This window comes from Furipterus horrens, unplaced genomic scaffold (genome assembly GCF_987537825.1).
Source record: "Furipterus horrens unplaced genomic scaffold, mFurHor1.1.pri manual_scaffold_5, whole genome shotgun sequence".
Classification (NCBI taxonomy): Eukaryota; Metazoa; Chordata; class Mammalia; order Chiroptera; family Furipteridae; genus Furipterus; species Furipterus horrens.
In genome coordinates this window covers 70,944,740-70,953,372 of record NW_028327175.1, presented here as the reverse complement: position 1 = coordinate 70,953,372, position 8,633 = coordinate 70,944,740, and the positions used below count along the sequence as shown (strand labels likewise).

At 33.9% G+C, this 8,633-nt stretch overlaps 1 pseudogene; it reads right to left on the bottom strand.

Moving 5' to 3' along the window:
* Nucleotides 1-3,180: 3,180 nt before the first annotated feature.
* On the bottom strand, nucleotides 3,181-4,328 carry LOC150008779 (serpin B6 pseudogene; annotated as a pseudogene).
* Between the last annotated feature and the right edge of the window lie 4,305 nt (nucleotides 4,329-8,633).

Genomic DNA, 8,633 nt, shown 5'->3' with positions numbered 1-8,633 from the left:
CCAAAATGTATACCTAGTTACTCAAGAAAAATGCCACTTGCATTGACCTTAAGTTAAATATACAATTATCAACTAGAGAAAATTATTTAGTAATGTTTCAAGCCTTTTAGTATTAACTGTTTTGAGATGGCCTTCGAGTTAAAGAACTATAAGAGCAAAACTATACCACATTTCATACAACAAAATCCATCAACCATGCTCCTATTCACTATACAATTCATCTATATTTCAGTATACAAACTACTATTTATAGTTGTGACATCATGTTCTCTATCATATTGAAATAAGAGTTGTGCTCCAGCTTCTAAGTTTAGTATTTCTCAAAGCCATACTCATTGAGTGCGAACTTCTTATTGTAATAAATAACTTTTGGGTCCCCTTTTCTTTTATTCATATCATGTAGCATTTTATATTTAATTGATATTGTACAAAATACAGTAAGAATATTACTCTGAATTAGTGTTAGGGACTATATTACCTAAACAATTTAATGTTAAGTTCACTCTGATAGCTTTCAAGTCAGAAGATTTGAGTGTTTACTGAGAAAATAAACAGAAAAAAATTATTTGTTTCTATTCTGACATGAGTCAAAATACAGTATCCTTGACTTGACATGAAGAGCTGTAAAACAGAAGTACCATTGCTTGCTAATAATATCAATATTAATACATAAAAAATATATTTACATAATTATGTGTTATAAAATGGATGAACAATCCCAGCTAACTATATTAATATCCATATATGATGTAAGATATCATAAAGTTGAGATATTTTTTCTCCAAAATTTTCTGCCCCAATACTCCATTACTCTGAGTAAGGAAACTTTTTTTCCCCCAGTATCAGTCTTCTGATAATGTAATAATATAAATTTTTGCTCATATTACAATTTATCCCTCAGGTACTAAAAATCGGCAAATCCTATTGTGTTGTCAACACCTGGAGAGAGAAGAGAATGTTATTTGAACACAAACTCCATCCATGTTAAAGATTTACAACTAAAAATACAAAATACAAAACACAAACTAATAGCAGGTTCACTGTTAAAGGGTCTGCTTCCTGCCATCACTCCTCAGTGGTGTAATTGACTTGAGGAACCTGATTATTACTTCCAGTGCAGGAAGTGATTAAGCACAGATAGCTACTTTTATTTCCATGGTTCACACTTAAAGTCAAATGGTCACCTGTTCCAGTCAAAAGTGCTCGACCAGTCCCCTCTACTCTTTTCAATAAAGTATCCCAGTTTAATTATTTTGAAATATGTCTCAAGTATTTAAAAAGTCCTAATCACTAAGATTTATTTGGGGAGTAATTAAGAAAACTGTCCCAGTGGCATTTTTATCTTTTAACCATTAATCAGACCATGGCAATTTAGTACCTAAATACAGAATCACAGGCTGGAATTGACTTTGAGGAATCATTGGTTTCATCTGCTATACCACATGTGAACTATTATAAACAAACGGGGCATCTAACAATTATTTTTAAAATAAATCTGGATCACAATAGGAAACAAACAATAGAAAAATAAAATTAGTCACATCAGGAAAAGGGGTAAAAAAAAAATACAACTCCTGAACAAAATAAGGGGTAAAGGATTCAAAATTTTATCATAAACACAGAGGGACTGTTTTATATTTCAGGTTCAGGTGTAACATACAATGTATTTTTCCTTTTGAGGTATTTGAAGTTAGAACACTCAGTTTGAAAATGAGCCTACATATTTATAACCTAATGTTTATGACTGAATAAAAAGAAGAGCAGTTTTCATTGATATTACTTTTACTTTATTTGACTGACTTACTTCAACAGCATCTTACAATTTTACAACTTAACTGAGAGAGAAAAAATTATGCAATCTGAGGCACATTAACATTCTTTCATTTTCAAGTACAACCCTGCTTTCTGTATGAAATTTTCTTGCCTGTTTTATTTTGCTTTTGTTTCTGCATTTCTATAAAAATAAGATGCATATATTTCAGAAGGAAGAGTGTATCTAACTGTACAATGATTTTCATCAGTATTCAGTTTATCCGAAAGGTATGCTCGATTAATTTATATGGCCAAACTGAGGACTGCATATTCAGCTTAATTTATATCTCTATTTTTAAAAGCTTAAGATTGAATGGAGTGCCTTTTCCTTTGTGTGTCTTGAGTTTGTTCCACCTTCCTACAATAAAAGAATCTCATTTTGCCCTTTATTTCAACCTAGAGGGTAGTAAGTCACTCCCTTAGGTGCCATAACCAAGGCACTAACTGTGATTCAGTTAGCATGGTGATAATGATAACAATAGCTCAGAGTCTTTCCCTAGAGACTCTCAAAGACACCACCAGTACTTGCTCTCCCACATTATGAGTTTCACGAACTGTACCTGAAAGTTTAAATGTAGCCCTAAGCTGAAAAGTATTTTTTTCAAAGTGGCACCTTGTTATTACTATAGCATATATCTGTTCCCTGTGTGCCTTCGGAGTTGTCTTGGCTTATGACAACAACAAGTTTTTACAGTTGTCAGCAAGTGCCAGCACAACTGGGAAAGGGCAAGTAAGAACGCCTTGTACTGCATGTATCAACAATATTATCCCCATATCTTTTTGCTGTGAACAGTTACGGAGTAAATATATACTGAGTAGAGTCAAATGGTGCCAGGAAAAATTATCGGGGTCATGAAATGGGGGAGAGAGATGAATGCTGTCAAGCTGTTTTATTTTATAAGGATAATTTGGCATGTCATTTTTTGCTCAAAGCAATATGCCTCGTTAGTGTCCAGAGGCATTTCTAGATTTTTATTTACTGGGTATATTTGTGTACCAGTTAGCATTTGTGTACCAGTTAGCAGTGAACAGCATCTCTCTAATAGTTCTCTCATTCATTTGCTCCATGCAGTGAAATGAAGAGGCACAACAAAAACTGAAGGAAGAAATTATGAGTTTTAGTGCAGCTCATCTCTGATCAAATATTACTTTAAAAAGATGAAATGAATATGTGACAGAAGAGAAAAGAATAGGTTAAGATGAAGTATTGGGTATGTGTAAAACATTTAATTTTTTTTCAAAATGAGGCCCTTTATTCTTGGATTGTCACTGAAGTTTACTTTGGATTCAGGCACATTGTGACACGTGAGAGGAACAGTGGGTCAATAGGAGACAGGAGAAGGGCTATATGCAGTGCTCCCCTTTTCCTTAAGGGGAGGAGAACTGGCCGCAGAACAGAATACAGTTGGTTTGGCTGTGCTGAATAAAGAAAAGGAAGAGTGGTCAGAACAGAACGTGGGAGTGACTCTTGCACATTGAAGCATCATGGTGGCCGCAGTGGAGGCTACAGCCCCCGTGCCCTCCTTGTTAAGCTCTGCAAAGGAATTGTGCATAACCTTGGAAAGAAAGAGCTCTCTTCCAGATGGCATTCTAGAAAAGTATGTCCTGTCCTGCTCAAAGGCATCAGCATGCCCAGAGAACAAAAGACATCCTCTATGCTGTAAGTCTCCTCCAGTTTAAATCTAGGGAGGAATACTTGTACCTCTTCATCTATCATACCTGGCCTTGTCCATTCTATGAATTTCTCATAAGTTCTTTTCCAAATCCACCGTTTCCAAACTGACATTTTCTTTGGGAAGCATGATGATTATATTTAGCTCTTTGCCAAAGTAAGGCAACTCCAGAATTTTGGTGAGTATTTTTTTCTATGTAGATCATATTAAAGGTAGATTTCTTAAATATTATCTGTACAGATTTCCCCTTATTCTTGCTGACTTTAAATGGTCTTTCCTTAGCCTGCTGTTTGTTGAATTGATTATCCTAGTTTCCTTTGAAGCAGATGACATTCATGAGAACCAGACAAGTAACTTGATTAACTGAATTTGGAGACAGAAACTCTGTAATTTTACCTTCTGTCTTATTAGCTACCAGGTATTTATGTGTTTTCTAGCTTCCTCTGTAGCTATGAAGAAGTAGAGCTCTTTCATCTCTGCTTGGTAGAATTTAAGGCAGGCACTTTTGAAAGATGAATTGAAATCATATAACTTTTCTCTTAAGAACCTGTTGGCAATTCTAAGCAAGTACTGTGTGCCAGTCCTGTTAACTTTGATGAGAAGGGAAGAAAACTCTGGTGGAAACTCTGGTGGATATCTTCACCTCCAGCCAACACTTTTACTTAAATAAAGTGCCTGGAACTTCTGGGCTGTGGTATTTCCCTTTGTGCCGCGAAGACCATGGCTGGGGCAGAGGAGATAGATAGTCATGGGCAAGAAAAACACATTTGTCTATTTGCCTTCACCAAGCTTTTTCAAAAAGTTTAAGGCAAAAGTGCCGTTTGCTTTCAACAGAGTATCCATGATGGTGAATCCCAGAGTGTCCGTGATGTTGCCACAGTGAGTGGAGTAGCAGCAGCTAAAACATTTCTAACATTGGAAATTTTGGTGACTGAAAATAATGATCAAGATGTGTATGCAGGTGCTAAAGTTGCATATCAAATTGAACTACAATTAGATCATTTTCATTATTAGACTATATTGACTATCATAGAAATTTTTAAAGGATTTCAGCAAAAACATTTTTGTCTGTAATAAAGTATTGAAGCTGAAAACCCTCCACATGCATGTTTGTGTGCAGGCACTTGTATAATAATCAACATGTAAACTCATGCGCTCATGATTACATGCATGAACACAGGGAGTGATCTAGAAGAAGGTAAGAGAATGAATAATGAGAACTACTGAAATCTTATTCTCTCTGAAATAGCCATGGACATCACAGCCTAAATATCTGATTCCTATTAAGCAATGGAAAAAAAGTGTATGTCCATTGTTGGCAAGGTCAGTACTTTTGTTTTTAATAGTAATGCAATTGCAGGTGCAAGAGAGCATTCTGTATGACTATCCAGCTCTCCTTCACAGAACGGGGAGCACGGTAATGGATTTGTCAATGTTTTAAATTGCTTCATATCATCTCAAATATTCATGACCAATTTTCCCCCCATGAACTTTATCTTCTGTAATCTTCACAAAATGCCATGTCAACTTTTCCAGCAAATTGGCTCTAAAAGCCATTCTAGATTCATAGCACAAATAAGGGATGTACATATCATAGACACAGTAAATTAACATATATATATGCACATATATAGACTTTCTTCAAATAATATGTGTTGGTATGCAATAAGAAAAATATTGTATCAAATGAGCAGAATGTAAAACTTTTCCTCATCACAATTTTTTAAAATTTTAAGCTCTAATGACGGTTATATTATGGAGCATGTGATATGGGAGACTTTTCATTTTCATGAACTGCTACTCAGAACCCCTCTGTGGTATAATTTAGTCATACTCTACAAACAGAAGAAACTACTGCCTGAGGATGTCAGGTCACTTCACAAAATCACACTGCAACTTTAGAACTCATTGATTATATGGATCAAAGTATAACCATAGACATTGCAGTCTTAGTTCAAGAGAGAAGACCTATGAAATTATAAAGATTTATGAAAGCTAGGGCACATTTGCTCTAAGTTGTATTTCCATAAATATAGTCCCAAATAAGATAGCACAGTTTTCTCAGCACTGCAGAAACGGACAGATCTGTGGTTTGGGGCTGTTAACTAACAGCATGCTTGTAGGCACATACTTGCTTTCATCTGCCTTGACTAACCAATGTAGGCCAATATTTAAACAGGGATTTTAATCTAACTGACTGTAACAGCTCCAAATGACTCATTATGAACTATCATTGAAGTCCTCTTTAGTTCACAGATAATTGACCTGGAATACAAGAAGTACTTGAGCCTCTCATATCCATCAACCTGTTATTACTCAGATCACCTTTTTCACAGGACTGAATCCCATACGTAATCTTCAATGAGTATTTGATGATTATACCCTATGGAGCATTCATGTATAATACACTTTCCCAGATATTTTTTTTAAAAGGCTGCTGGATTTATGAATAACTTCACACATTCACATTTGTAAGAGTCTATCCTTAGGGATTTCATTCTATAAAGATTAGATGGCAGAACTCCCAACTAAATAGCCTCTTGTTTTGTGCACTTGTTTTATAAGTAATAGAATAAAATTGAAATTCATTCTCACAGGTGACTCAGATAGTCATTTGTTTATAAGTTATTTAAATAGCCATTTACTAAAAACTAGTCACCCTGTTTAAAAAATACCTTAATATCTTAATATTCTAGCAATGATCAGAGTCTTTTCCCCAGTATTTTAAAGGCATTTTAGCCTGATTTAAAAGTGAATATTAACAGAATGTAATTTAACTTAAATTTAAAGGCAATATATATTTTAAACCTCAGATGGTGGATTCTGGAGGGTGGGGTAGACCATCTACTGATTACTTTATTTGTAAACTCAACACCTTCTCCTCAAATTGTGCCCTACAGTCTGTCAACAGGAAGATGGGCTGAAGTCTTGTGGGTGGAGCTCCTCTGCTCTTTCTTTCCAGAGAACAGTTCTGCCAATAATTGTTTAAAATAGTGAGTTTACATATAAGATTTCACTTAGAAAAACATTTGTGCCACTAAACTTCTTCCCCCAAAAAATATTGGTTTAAAACATAAATCTTTATTTATGCATTCAATAGTTTCTTAATGGAGAGAAATATTTTATGTTTATAATTTTTAGATGGAAATGACTTTAATTTTAGCACTCTAATATTAATATATACTATACAAAAATAGGTCATGACAGTCACAATGGATACAATATTTTCTTAAATTTAATCTTATTGTGAAAATTATTTCAGTTACTGTTTTTTTGTTAGACTATTATCAGATATATCTTTATAATAATATACAAAAAATAATAAACAAATATTCTCTAAAAAATATGAAAAACACTCAGCTAAAACTATAAGATACCTAAAGTATTTCATATGTCTTACTTTGATAGATCTTGCAATATTATATTATCAGAGCTATATACATGTAAACTCAAATAATAATACCAGGGTATATTTCCCAGAAGTCAAATGAGTGTTATAGGGCCAGCATGTTCTATGTACTACCTGCATAAAGCTGGTTAAAAATGCATATGTCCAGTCCCACCCTACACTTATTCAAACAGCATGAATGGACCTAGACGGTATTATGCTAAGTAAAATAGGTCACACAGAAAAAGACAAATACCATATCATTTCGCTTATATGTAAATCTGAAGAACAAAATAAACAAATAACCAAAATTTACACAGACTCATAGGTACAGAGAAAAGACTAATGGTTGCCAGAGGTTAAAGGGTTTGGAGGACTAGGTGAAAAAGATGAAGGGCTAAGATGTACCAATTGGTAGTTACCAAATAGTGATGGGGTTGTAAAGTAGAGCATAGGGAATATAGTCAATAATACTATAATAACTATGCGTGGTGCCAGTTGGGTAATAGAAATATTGGGAGAATACTTTGTAAAGTATATAATTGTCTTAACACTATGTTGAATACCTGAAACTAATACAAATAATATTAAATGTAAACTGTAATCAAGAAATAAAACTTAAATTGAAAAAAAAAAAAAAACAGAGCAATTTTCAGTGCCTACTGCAAAATGAACATGGTATGCCCTCATTAAAAAAGAAGGGAAAATGTGCCATTAAATCTTAACTTATAAAGCCTTTTCTTTGGTGCTATAGGCCTTCTCTCTTATTTTGTCATGATCTTTGTTGTTTGCTATTTTGTTCAAATCAAGATAAATTAAATTTTTAAATTATTAATGTGAGTTGTTTTTATTTTATATTGTGTAATGCCAGTTTAAATGTAAATAGTAAGAACATTTAACATGGATACAGAATTACTAAACTTACACTATTCATAATTTTAATCACTACCTGCTTATGTATTTCATTCTTACTAGAAAAATAAATGTTCCACAAAAGTAACTCAGTTGTAATTTTATTTTCTGTTATGCACACATTCTACTAGCACTTTCTACTTTATGTTTAGTATTAAGTAAGAAAGAACCAAAAGGAAAGAAACCATAGGTTTTCTTATCTTTCCTTTTCCTTCCATGTCATCAGTTTTAGCATGAGTTGTTGGCCAATATAGGAAAGTGACAAAAGTAATAAAAGATATGATGGGTTTGTTTGCTTTCCTTTTTTTTTTTTTTTTTTTTTTTTGGTTGTTCAAGTTTCTTAGAATGTCACTGCCTTCTTTACAAACTCTCAGGGCAATTCTTCTGCTTACTTGGTCACAGAGGTAGCATGCTTTCCTTGTATTTACTTTGGGTTTAACTGAGTGCCCAAGAATTGGGGTCCACCAGAATTCTATGATACTGAAACACCACAAATGCTATATGTGAATGGTGTGGCAAGAAATAGTGGGAAAACTTGTTGTATATATTTCCTTTGGCAATGCACATGCTCAATTACCCCATTGAACTTTACCTATAAAACATTAGTTCAAAATAAAATTATTAAGAATTTCAAGATGATGAAGCATAACATTCTGAGCATGGTCCCCATGTGTCTCACACCCAAAATGTGACCTCTGAAAAGTGGAAGGGATTCTGCTTTCTAAACAAGCACTCCAGAGGATACTTACGCATTTAGAGTTTAAGAACCATAATGACCAGTGGGTTTCAGATTTAGGACAGTTCTCTTCTATCTGGCTAGGAAAATACCCATAGGCTCAGAAGGACGT